Source organism: Durio zibethinus, chromosome 16 (genome assembly GCF_047325235.1).
Source record: "Durio zibethinus cultivar Kanyao isolate XHJ-2024 chromosome 16, ASM4732523v1, whole genome shotgun sequence".
NCBI classification, from domain to species: domain Eukaryota; kingdom Viridiplantae; phylum Streptophyta; class Magnoliopsida; order Malvales; family Malvaceae; genus Durio; species Durio zibethinus.
This window is the reverse complement of record NC_143177.1, coordinates 9,517,117-9,530,902: the sequence shown is the minus strand read 5'-3', so window position 1 is coordinate 9,530,902 and position 13,786 is coordinate 9,517,117.

Here is a 13,786-nt window from a genome sequence, read left to right as displayed (position 1 = left end):
TGGTTTGTACTCCATGGTAAAATTAAACTTCGCTAGGAAGTCTTGCCAACATACTTGTTTGGGAGTTTTTTTTTTTGGCTTTAAAAGTAGCTAGTTGCCATGTTGTCAGTCATCATCACAAGCTTACTTACTGACCAATAATGCCTCCATGTGCACAGGTAATACACCATAACGATCATCTCTTTCTCTTGGATTGTATATCAATGCTCAATATCATTGAGCTTTCTGCCTTTGAAGGTAATTACATGCTAGTCTTCCATTAACACACTATTAATAACAAAGCTAGATGCATCAATGTGTACCTCATATGGCTTGATGCAGTTGGGGAGAGCTAGGACTAGCTACTCTATGACAGCATGCTTTAGGTGGTCAAAAGCCGCTTGGCTCTTGGGTCTCCATTCCCATACTCATCCTTTCTTAAGCATGTCAATCAAAGGTGCTCTAAAGGCTGAGTACCCCTTTATGAAGCATCAATAGTAGTTTGCCAAACTAGGGAATAATTGTAAATCTGTGACCTTGGTCAGTGGTTTCCACTCTTGGATTGCACGAACCTTGTCACCATTCATATAAACCTAGCCATTCCCCATAATATGGCTTAAGAATGAGACCTCATGCTTGGAGAATGAACAATTCCCCTTCTTTATGTACAATTCATTCTCTTTTAGTACTTGGAACACTTCTCGAAATTATCCAAATGCTCATCAAGCATTTAGCTATTGATAACAATATCATGAAGGTATACTACAACAAATTGGTCAAGGAAGGGTTGTAGTACCTTGTTTATCAGGGTGCAGAATGTCATAGGCACATTCACTATACCAAAAGGCATGACCAGGAACTTATATGCCCTATAGTGAGTCTTATATGCCATTTTTGGCTCATCAGCTGTAGGTATCCTCACTTGATAGTGCCTCAATCTTAAATCTAGCTTGGTAAACCATCGTGCTCCTCCCAACTAGTCAAACAAGTTAGCAATAAGGTGAATAAGTTACTTGTTCTTCACCGTAAGCTTGTTTAATGCCTGGTAGTTGATGCACATCTGTAAGGACCCATCATCTTTTCATTGAAATAAGATTGGTGCACCATATGGAGCTTTAGAGAGCCTGATGAACCCTGCATCTAAGAGCTTATTGAGCTGTCTCTTTAGCTCTTTCACCTTTATAAATGACATCCTATACAAGGCTTTGGCTAGTGGCTAGGCATCAGACACTAGCTTAATCTTGTAGTCTGCCTCCTTTTTGGGTGGTAGTCTTTTAGGTAATTTTGTGGGCATGACATCTTTGATAGACTCCAGCACCTCTAATACCTCCAAAGGGGTGTTGTCCTTCAATTCCTGAGGCTCATCCTCCTTTAGGGCCACTAAAAAGGTTAGTTCTTCCTTTCACACACCCTTGGGGATCTAGAAGGCTGATAGTGCCTTGGTTTTAGTCCCTTGCTCTCATTTCATTGGGACATTGCATTGGCACTGATGGTCCAAGATGCAAATGCAATTTGTGAAAGGAACAAGGAGTGCAATGATCATGTTAAGGAAATATAAACCAATAAAAAAGTCATAGTCATCAAGAGGGATTATCATGATGGATTCCTTGCTTTTCCACACTTCAAGTTGTAACTTGACTCCTTGTGCCATGCTTATGATTGAAATGTCTTTAGAGTTGACAATCTTGATCCATCCCACTTTTCTCTCAACCTTGAGCCCCAGTCTTTTGGCCACTCCTTCAAACATACCTGTGTTCATTAAGGCATTCAAGCGCTTTCCTACAATAAAGATTTTGGTGAACATGAGCTACATTCTCTTGCTCCCCTTTTTTGCTAAAATAGAACTTAGCATGATCGAACCAAGCTTTAGTCCCTCCTTCCTAGGTTGCTCCTCATACCCTTAGACAATGGCCATGAGTTTGGCTCTATTGGGACAGTCCCAAGCTTGATTTTGACTGTCGCATAAAAAATAGGTCATTGGTCCATCCCTGGTCACTAGCTATTTGTATTTCTTTTTATCCCCTCCTTAGAAGACTTATATTTGTCCGTAGGTGTCCTACCATTACTACTCTTGTCTTTGTCTCCCTCACCTTACCTTTGGGCTTGAAAGACTTAGACTTGTCCTTATTTTTGAATTCCAATAAGGATTTAGCGACGATCATGGCTCGAGTAAGATCCTAGACACCTATCCTTCTTAGCTCTTGCCTAGCCCATGGCTTAAGCCTATCCATGAATGAGAAAAGTCCTTCATCCTTCCCAAGGTTGAGAATTTGGAGCATGAGTTTTGAGAACTCTTGAACATAATCCCACACCTCTTCATGTTGGATAAGCCATTGTAACTCGGTGCATGCCTCTTCCACAGTATATAGTGGGTAACACTATTGCCTAAACTCCCTTTGGAACTCCTTCCATGTTCCAATGGTAGCATTCTACACTAGTCTCCTCAGACCTACAATGCCACCATAGAAGTGCAATGTTTACTAGATACATAAAGGTGGTGTTTACCTTAATAGCATCCTCTTCAAAGCCTATTGTAGGAAAATACTGCTACATGTCCCATAAAAAGTTGTCTACATCTTTTGCAAACTGTGTCCCCTTAGACTCTTTTGGCTTAGGAACCTCCACCCTAGTCATAAGAGCTATTGCAAGTATGCCTCCCCTTATGGCTGCCTCATATGCAGAGAGCTTATTCTTGAGCTAAGCTACTCCATCTCCTCTATCATGGCCTCCACCATGGCCTTTACAGTAAAGTTCTTTTGGGTAAGGCTTTCAATCTCTTCAAAAAGAGTTTGCCTTAAGTCTTTTGTGATCTTCTTTCCAGATGAGACCAATTATTCCATTTGGTTTTTATACTTGTCTCACATTTAAATCATGGCCAACTCCAACTTGGCCGACTGGGCATCAAAGGCCAACATCATGTCCCTACTGGTACCTTTCTTGACTTTTTTAAGAGTGTGCATCTCGAAAGCCTTTTGCCCCTCAACGTGCTGGTGGCTCATCTTGAAAGTAGACATTGTCTTCGATTGGGGTCACACACCAAACCATTCTCTGATACCAACTGTCATGGGCTTTGATCTTAAGCCTTGCAATCATACAACCTTAGGTAGGAAACTACCATTCACATATGCCTAAGTTAGCCTTTAATTGGGTTAAGAAAGTGTGCCACTCACCAAGGACTAGTCAAACCCTAGAGGTAATCAAACACTATAGAACACTAAAAGGGCACTGGTGAAAGAATATAAGATCCTTTCTATTGTTGGAATAATGTGGCTTATGTACAAATGTGGTTGAATAGCTTTGTGGGTTCACAAGTTCACTAGCTCATGAGTTGGTCTTATGGGGGAGGGGGCACTCTTATTTATACTTGAGTCCCTATGGCCTATGTGGTCACCAAGGAGCCAAGTGTGTGGCTTTTGTTTACATTCTAAAGGGTTCCAAGGCCACCACACACATACAAGGTTAGTTAGGGAGATTCTAGAAATGAGCTAGTTCCAGACACTTTATGGCGTATTAGGTCTAAAAGGTTCTAAGCTTTTTTCCAAAGTGCTTGCACCTCGGGCCATCCAAAAGCTTCCCTGCTTGGGTGCTATAGTACCTATGCCTATTTTCATATTTGGCTCTTCTAAAAGGTTTAATGCCCATGCACTTGGCTTGGGTCCAGACTTATCTAGAGCCTTCACATGTACAATGCCTACACCACCTTTCTGAGGCTTTCTAGAAGCTTCTCTCGAATGGTCCTTAGGCTTAGCATTAGGTAACTTTTATAGGAACTCATTCTTATGGCTTGGTGCTTGAGTAAGGGTCTGGCCTCCGTGTGCTGGTGGTTGGGCCTTGGCCATGAAGATGCTCACACGAGGTGGGACACTTGCACCACCCCAAAGAGTCGTTGCCTGATTCAGGAACTAGGTTTGGGGTCTGAGGCAACATCAGTCACAGGTGTCACAGTCCATGCACACGTGATGGACCAAAAGGGTTGCATGATGGGACTTGCTCGAGATGGTAGGGGTGGAGTTATAGGAAGGAGGATCGAGACCAAGGTCCTAAAGGTACATACTTTACCCAACTATGTCAGCCAAGGCCAAGGCCAGAGTGTAGGAATACACTTGTGGTGAGCTGCATGTGCCATGCATGAAGATTGCTCATTGGAAAGATCTAGAACACCCTAAAAGAGTGGCATGGGCTTTCAAGCGTGAAAGGCCTAGAACCATTTGAAGACATTCCAATAGCATTGGCACAAAAAAGTCTAGAAAAGCCTAGAGGCCAAGGCACAAGTATAGTACTAAGCACTATAGTACCCAGATAAGGAAGTCTCTAAAAGACCCTAGCTACAAGCAGAATGGCACCTAGATGGATAAGGCTCTAGAACCCGCTAGGTGTGGGAACTCAACAAGAGTGCTTGAATTCTTTGAGACCCAAGGGCCTAAATCCAGCATATCTCTAGAAAGGCCTTAGTCAAGCCTTATCGGGGCATAGGCACCCTAGAACTATCTAAAAGGCCCTTACTAGCCATACACTTGGATTTATTGTAACCACAAGTACCAAGGGGACTCAAGTATAAATAAAAGAGCCTCTATTTCATTTGTACATAAGCAATAACAAGGAGAACAAACAAGAGTGTGAAGTATTTAGGACTAGACCTTAAGTTTTCTCCTCAACTCCTAGCCGGATAAGTTGAGTTCCAGCACAAATGCATAGCACAGTCTATTAGTGCATTGAATAGAGTCAGTTAAAGGCTTACTTAGGCATACAAATGGTAGTTACCCTCCTAAAGTTGTATAGTAGCTAGGCTTAAGCTCCAAGTTCATGACATATTTTTACATGCATGCTAACTTGTCAAGGCTATGCGCTCTTATAGGTCACTAGCACAACCAATTGCCAAACAACATGGCTAGAAGGCATGCATGGCCTAGATTCTACTCTAGGGACATTGCCATGGATGTACATAATGATAGGCCCATCATGCATACCTACTCCCCTCATAGGGAGGAAAGAGGGCCTAAGTAACCTCCCCCTAAAAAGCATGAGGGATTGTACAAATATGGTAGCAGTAGACATTAAATGTCTATAATGGGGACACTTTTTTCAAATAGGCATATCTCATAGTGTCAATGGTGGTTGAGGCATGTACTCGTACCAAGGCCTAGCATATGCCGATGGTGTTCGAGGCAAGTGCCCGCAGCAAAGGCCAACATGCATCGATAGTGTTCGAGGCAACTACTTGCACCAAGGGCCATCTTTTATCGATGTTGATCGAGACATGTGCCTACACAAGTCTAGAATATGCTGATGTTGATTAAGGCATGTGCCACCACCAAAGGCCAACATATGCTAATGTTGGTTGAGGTAATTTATGTGAATGGTGGTTAAGGTAGTGCCTGCACCAAAGGCCAGTTTGTGCTGATGATGGTCAAGGCATATGCCTGTACCATGTGCTAACATGTGTTGTGATGGTTGAGGCCTTGGCTAAAGTTTGATTCTGGCTATGGTGTACATTTTGGGCTCGAGCATGTGTTGGTGCTACATTTTTTTACCTAGGGCATTATCATTGTAGCTTTATCAAGGAACTTGAATAGTAACATTAGGGGTTTCGACAATTAAAGAAGGGGGTCGGGGGCTATATGCACATGACGTAAGATGGATACTGATTCTTGGCCCTTATAATGGCCCCCTATCCCCTAATGAGCCATGGCAACTCACACCAAAGTAAAAGAGCTTTTACAGGTTCACAGCCAATAGCCATTCAAGTGTCTAAAATGAGGATGCTTTTTTCAAATGGCTACAAAATCTTTTACATTTTGATTTTCTAGCTAAATCTTTTGTGGATGTCAACAAAAATACAAGGATGATATATGCCAAATTTAGGGCCAAAACTCCTAAAAAATTTTCAAAAAATCTCAAACCGTACAAAATTTCAAAAATCATGAAAAATAGAAAATAAGTTATTTTGCCATGAAAACTTCACCCAAAGGCTTGTGGGACCAATATATAATTTACAAGCCATAAAAATGGCATTGGTACAGTAGAAATATGAAGATGTGCCTAAACCCACCTATAACCTAATCGTGGTATGCATGGTGCGCGGCCCGGGCTTAGGATACCCATGCATAGTGCACTTCCTTGCATGTCCTGATGGTGTTCTAGGAAATTGCCCACACCAAGGACTAGCATGTGCCAATTATGGTTAAAGCATGTGCCAAGACCAAGGGCCAATTTATCTCGATGGCAATCAAGGCATGTTCATGTGTCATAATCTACAATTTGGCTAGGCCCAAGGGTTCACTCCTAGTTAAGGAACATTTTCAGTTCTAGTGGGATAGGGTTTAACAGTCAAAAGGTCTAAGCTTTTAGGGATACTAGAGGTCCAAGTCATGAGGAACTAGCCTAGAATAGTGGTACAAGCCATGATCAATACTTCAAAAGCTCAAGTCCAGAGTTCAAGTTTGATAAAATTAAGATAGGCATAGGTGTGGGTGCTAGTGAGCGTTATATGAATCTACAAGCCATAAAAATGGCATTGGAGGGTAGAAATTTGAAGATGTGCCTAAACTCACCTACTACCCAGTCAAGGTGCGCATGGTGCATGACCCAAGCCTAAAACACCCATGCTTGGTGTGTAGCCTAGCATGTACCAATGGTGTTCAAGGGAACAACCCGCATAAAGAGCAACATGTGTCGATGGTGATCAAAGCATGTACCGAGAACAAGGGCCAACATGTCTCTATGGCAGTTAAGGCATGTCTATATGCCATAGTCCACAAGCTGGTCAAAGCCCAAGGGTTCTTTTTGAGTCAAGGATAAGTTACAATTCTAATGAGATAGAGTTTGATAGCTTGTGGGACCAAGCCTTGAAGCATACTAGAGGTCCAAGACATAGGGAACTAGCCAAGAATAGTGGTACGAGTAGTGATCATGACTCCAGTGGCTCAAGCACAGTGTTAAGGCAAGGTAAAATTGAGCAAAGCCTAGGTGCAAGCATTGGTGAGTGTTATATAAATTTATGAGCCATAAAAATGACATTGGTATGGAAAAAATATGAAGATGTGCTTGAACCCACCTACTGCCAAGTCATGGTGCACATGTGTATTTAGGCTAAAGATATCCATGCTTAGTGCGTGGTCCAGCATGTGCTGATGTTGTTTGAGGGAACTACCTATACAAAAGGCCAGCATGTGCCAATGGAGGTCAAAGCATGTGAAGAGACCAAAGGCTACCATGTCCCAATGGTGGTTAAGGCATGTGTATGTATCATGGTCTACATGCTATCTAGGCCTACGGGTTCTTTTCGAGTCAAGAAGCAATTCTAGTTCTAGCAAGAAAAAGTCTAATTGCCAGAGGGACTAGGCCTTGAGGCCTATTAGAGGCCTAGGTCACGAGAAAATAGCCTAGAATAGCAATATGAATAGTGATCAAGATTCAAGAGGCTTAGGCACGATGTTCAGGTTTAGCATAATTGAGCCAGGCTATATGCTAGCACTGGTAAGCATTTATGTGAATTTACAGGACATAAAAAATTCATTGGCATGGGAGAAATATGAATATATGCCTAAACCTACCTATAATGCCCAAGCCTAGGATACCCGTGCATGGTGCTCAACCCAGCATTTGTCGATGGTGTTCAAAGGAACTAACCACACAAAGGGCTAGCATATGCTATTGGTGGCCGAAGCATATGCTAAGACCAAGTGCCAACATGTCTTAATGGTGATCAAGGCATATGCTTATGTCATGGTCCGCAAGCTAGTCTAAGTCTAAGGGTTCTCTTCGAGTCAATGAGCAATTCTAGTTTTAGAGAGAAAGGGTCTGACTACTAGGGGGACCAAGCCTTGAGGTCTATTAGGGACCTATGTCATGGGGCACTAGCCTAGAACCGTGGTGTAAGAGGTGATCAAGACTCTAAAGGCTTAGGCATGAAGTTTAGGCTTGACAGAATTAAACCAAGCCTAGGTGCAGGTGCTAGTGAGTGTTATATAAATTTACAAGCCATAAAAAAGGCACTAGCATGGTAAGAATATGAAGATGTGTGGCCGGAGCCTAGAATACCCATGCATGGTGCGCAGCCTAGCATGTGTCGATGTTGTTTTAAATGAACTACTCGAACAAAGGGCCAACATATGCCAATGGTGGTTAAAGCTTGTGCTGGGACCAAGGGTCAACATGTCTTGATGGCAGTCGAGGCATGTGCATGTGTCACGCCCTGGGCGGGTGCGCCAGGCACATCAGGCACACCAGCAGGCGAGCCAGAGGTTGAGGCCCGTAGACCAGGTGCACTGACGGGTATTTACGCGCAGGGCCTAGCAGACGAGGTCAGAACGCCCACCCAGCTTGTAGGCTAGCCTGTGAGGCCGAGGCCTGGGATACAAGCTACCCGCACCACATCGAAAAGGGCCCAAGGTGCTGGACACGCAAGGGAAACTTCTGGAAGCATGCAGGATCAGCAGGCAGATTTAGTTGACCCTAGAAATCAGAAGTTATAATCCTGATTGATTGTAATCTGTATAATCCCATGATTTTAGCCTTTATTCTAGGGATATTGTCATTAAGTGTGGCTGGAGCCTCAACTATAAATAGAGGGCTGCTCCACCCTCATTTGTACACCATCAAACACTTCTGTTTTAGTGAATATACAGCATATTCCAACATTCTACCTTGTTATCCTATTTCTTTTTAACTTGCGTAATCAGCCCTTCCCATTGTTCTAGTGCCCGCACGTTTGTGTTTTAGGCTGACTTAGGCATAAAAGAGGAGATTCCAAGCCTAAGGCCACACGAATTCTGAGTCTAAGGTCAGAGCCCGTGACAGTTGGTATCAGAGCAAGTTCAGTTCTGCGTGTTTGTGTTGTGCAGGTTAGATCGTGATTGAGGAGATGGCATCCCAAAGTGACGCTGCTAACCAACAACCAAAGGCCCAGGAGCATGGGCATGGAAAAGGTAGGAACGCCAGTTCTAGAGACATATGGTCTACCATGGACGGTAGGCTAGCCAAGGTGGAGGTGACCATGGGCGACATGGGGGAGAAGTTTGAGGAGGTAGAGACTCACATTGCATCGCTATACTCCATAGGGGAGGAGATCCAAAGTGAGCTGCAAGCTGCTCTCAACAAAGGCTTGGACGTGTTCACCCAAAAGAATGGGGCCTTGGAGGTTGAAGTGCTGACTTTGCGAGATGGCATGAAAGCCATGCGCCAGCGGATGGAGGAGCTTACCAGTGAGCTCGTTGCTTGCAAGACTGCCATTGGGAATGGCATGTTTGCTAGAGTGTCCAAATCCAGATTGAATGTCCCCAAGCCTAAGGAGTTTAAGGGGACTAGGGCGGCTAAGGAAGTAGACAACTACCTATAGGGTATAGAGCAGTACTTCTAGGCCATGGGCATGCAAGATTAGGCGATAAAGGTAAGCACCGCTGCTATGTATCTCACTAATGTAGCCTTATTATGGTGGAGGCATAGGTGTGATGATGTCAGGCATGGGAACGCCAAGATTGAAACCTGGACAGAGTTCCAAAAAGGAGTTCAGAGAAAAATTTTACCCGAAGTATGCCGATAATGAGGCGCAGGCAAAGTTGCACAGGCTGAGCCAGCAAGGGGACATAAGGGAGTATGTCCAAAAATTCTTTGAACTGATGCTACAGATCTCGGATCTAGGCAAGAAGGATGCCTTATTTGCTTTCATGGATGGGCTGAAACTGTGGGTGAAGCATGAGCTACAACGGAGGGGAGTTCATGACTTGGCTAAAGCTATGACTATTGTCAAGGCCTTGATAGAGTTCAAGCCTCTGAACAAGTTCGAGTCTACCAAGCCCAAGGGTAAGGGCAGGGACGATAGGGACTGAAAGAAGTAGTCCAAAGGGAAGGACCGCGATCGGGAGTCCAAGGATGGAGACCGAGACCATTCAACCAAGGATGGCGAGAAGAAGCCACCAGCAGGCAAGTGGAAAGCAAAGGGGGACCGAGAGCCACTAGCATGCTACCTATATGGAGGGAGCCACATAGCACACAATTGCCCATAAAAGGGCAAGCTGGCTACTATAGACGAGGAGTTTGACGAGGAGCTAGAGTCAGGAGCAACAAAGCTTGGGTGGTTGATGTTCAGTGCTGTCCAAAGTAAGGGGAGCCGCAAGCCAAACAGCTTGATGTTTACGGATATGATGGTTGCAGGTCAGAAGGTGAGTGTACTAGTGGACACAGGTGCCTCACATCTTTTTATTTCAGGTGATGAAGCCCGGAAGCTCAAACTAAAAGTGCAGAAAAGGATTGGTACTATTAAAACGGTGAACTCTAAGGAGGTTCCAGCCATTGCAATAGCACGGGGAGTGGAGTTATAGCTTGGAGACTGGAAAGGCAAGGAGACCATAGAGGTAATACCCCTTGACGACTATGAGTTTGTGATTGGGTTGGATTTCCTTGTCCAGATTAACACCCTCCTTGTGCCTTTTATTGATTGTGTTTGCATCTTGGATGCACGGTGCCAATGCCTAGTGCCATTGAGGAGAGGGTCTGGAGTTAGGTCACGGGTGGTGTCAACCATCCAATTTGCCAAGGCAGTAAGCAAACAAGAAGACACCTTCTTGGCAGCCCTGAAATATGATGAGCCAAGGGAGAAGGAAACCGAGTCACCCTTGGAGGTGCTAAAAGTACTAAAGACCTTTAGTGATGTGATGCCCGTAAAGCTACCTAGCAAGCTACCACTTAAGAGAAAGGTGGACCACAAGATTGAGCTGGTGTCTGAGGCCAAGCCACCAGCTAGAGCCCCTTATCGAATGTCCCTACCCGAGTTGGAAGAGCTAAGGAAGCAGCTCAAAGAGTTAGTTAATGCTGGCTTCATCATGCTATCGAAGGCACCTTATGGTGCACCGGTTCTATTCCAGCGCAAGCATGATGGGTCGTTGTGGCTGTGCATATACTACCGGGCTTTGAACAAGCTGACCATCAAGAACAAGTACCCCATCCCACTCATTGTAGACTTATTTGATCAACTTGGGAGTGCAAGGTGGTTCACCAAGCTGGATTTGAGGTCGGGCTACTATCAAGTCAGGATCACGGAGGGAGATAAGCCAAAGATAGCATGTGTCACTCGGTATGGTTCATATGAGTTCTTGGTGATGCCTTTCGGACTCACGAATGCCCCAACAACATTCTGCACCCTTATGAACAAGGTACTTCAATCATTCTTTGATCGATTTGTTGTGGTTTATTTGGATGACATTGTGATCTACAACCAAACTTTGAGAGAGCATGTAGACCACTTGAGATAGGTGTTTGAGGTGTTGTGGGTGCATAAGCTATTTGTCAAGAGGGAGAAGTGCTCATTCGCCCAGTAGGAGATCCCGTTCCTTGGCCACATAGTGGGAGGTGGTAGGATACGCATGGATGAAGGCAAGGTGCATGCCATCATGGAATGGCAACCGCCAGCCAAGGTTACTGAGTTGAGATCATTCCTTGGGCTGGTTAACTACTACAGGTGCTTCATCAAAGGCCACTCAGTAATAGCCACACCATTGACTGACTTGCTCAAGAAAGGGAGAGTATGAGAGTGGAGTGTAGGGTGCCAGGAAGCCTTCGTTACGTTGAAACGAGCTGTGACCGAAGAGCCAGTCTTGGCCTTGCCCGACCATGCCAAGTCGTATGAGGTGCATACGGAGGCATCAGACTTTGCCATAGGGGGCATGTTGATGCAAGAGGGACGTCCAGTAGCGTTCGAGAGCAAGAAGCTGAACGAGACTGAACGCAAGTACATGGTGTAAGAGAAAGAGATGACTGCAGTGGTGCACTACTTGCGCACTTGGTGCCATTACCTGTTGGGGTCGAGGTTCGTGGTTAGGATGGATAATGTGGCGACCAGCTACTTCCAGACGTAAAAGAAGCTGTCCCCCAAGTAGGCGAGATGGTAAGATTTTCTTGTGAAATTTGATTTCCAGATGGAGTACAAGCCGAGGTGGGCTAACCTAGTGGCAGACGCCCTGAACAGGAAGGCTAACCTTGCTACCATTAGCCAACCAGAAGGGTCACTGGTGCCGCACATCAATGAGGGACTTACGCATGATCCTACAGCTAAGGCTCTTATGGAGTACGCCCAGTAAGGTAAGACTAGGCAATTTTGGTTGCAAGATGGCTTGTTGTACACCAGGGGCAGTAGACTATTTGTGTTGTAGCATGGGAAGCTCCATAAGCAAGTTTTACAAGAATGTTATAACTCAAGGTGGGCTAGACACCCAGGAGTGAGCCACACCTTGACGTTGATCGAAGATCGGTACTACTGGCTGCATATGAGGGACGATGTGGAGGCCTATGTGAAGACTTGTCTTGTGTGCCAACAGGACAAGGTGGAGCTCAAGAAACCAGGGGGTCTCTTGGAGCCATTGCCAGTGCCAGAGTGACCATGAGAGAGTGTTTCTTTGGACTTTATAGTCGATCTACCCAAAGTAGAAGGGTTTGGAAGCATCATGGTAGTGGTGGACAGGTTTTCCAAGTATGGAATCTTCATTCCAGCAACCAAGGAGTGCCCAGCCGAGGAGGCAGCTCGATTGTTCCTGAATAACATGGTTAAGTACTGGGGAGTGCCAAGGACCATTGCTAGTGATCGGGACGGGCGGTCCACGGGCAAGTTCTGGACTGAGTTGTTCAAACTATTGGGGTCAGACTTGAACTTTTCCACCAGCATGTATCCGCAGACCGATGGGCAGACAGAACAAGTGAATGGACTATTGGAGGTCTACCTTAGGCATTATGTGAATGCCACACAAAGGGACTGGCCAAAGCTGTTAGATGTTGCATAGTTTTCCTACAACTTGCAAAAGAGCAAGGCTATGAACCAGAGCCCATTTGAGGTTGTGACAGGGCAACAACCACTAACACTCGATTCGATTACTCTAGGTTATATAGGGCCAAATCCAGCAGCTTACAAGTTTGCCAAGGCATGGTAGGAGCAAACTGACTTGGCCAGAGTTTGTCTACACAAGGCGGCCAAGAGGTCGAAGAAGTGGGCCAACTAGAATAGGCGGGACGTGCAGTTCCAGGTTGGAGACTTGGTGTTGGTGAAGCTGCATTCCATTGTGCGCTATAGGGAGTTGCACAAAGGCCTAGTCCGGAGGTATGAAGGACTTTTTTGAGTAGTAGGTTGCCTACAAGCTGGATATGCCACTCAAGCTGAGGGTACACCCGATGTTCCATGTGAGCATGCTCAAGCCGTTCCATGAGGATGAGGGAGATCCAGGATGGGCAGAGTCAAAGCGTGCACCATTGGGAGCAAGGGCCTCATATGAGAAGGAGATCCACAGCATCATAGCTGATCGAAAGGTGAGACAAAAGAACTCTCAACCAAGATAAGAGTACTTGGTGCACTGGAAGAGACTTCCAGGTAGTAAGGTGAGCTGGGAACCAGCAGAGGACTTATGGTAGTTCGAGGACCAGATCAGGTAGTACCATGCAGAAGATGCAACGAGGGCATTACGCAATCAAGTGAGGGAGAATATCACACCTTAGGTGGGCGTGCTAGGCACATCAAGCGCACTAGCAGGCGAGCCAGAGGTTGAGGCCTACAGACCAGGCGCACTAGCAGGTATTTGCATGCAAGGCCTAGCAGACGAGGTTAGAACTCCCGCCCAGCTTGCAGGCTAGCCCGTGAGGCCAAGGTCTGGCATACAAGTTGCCCATACCACATCCAAAAGGGCCTAAGGTATTGGACATGCAAGGAAAGCTTCTGGAAGCATGCAGGATCAACAGGCAGATTTGGTTGACCCTAGAAATCAAGAGTTATAATCCTAATTGATTGTAATCTGTATAATCCCATGATTTTAGCCATTATTCTAGGGAT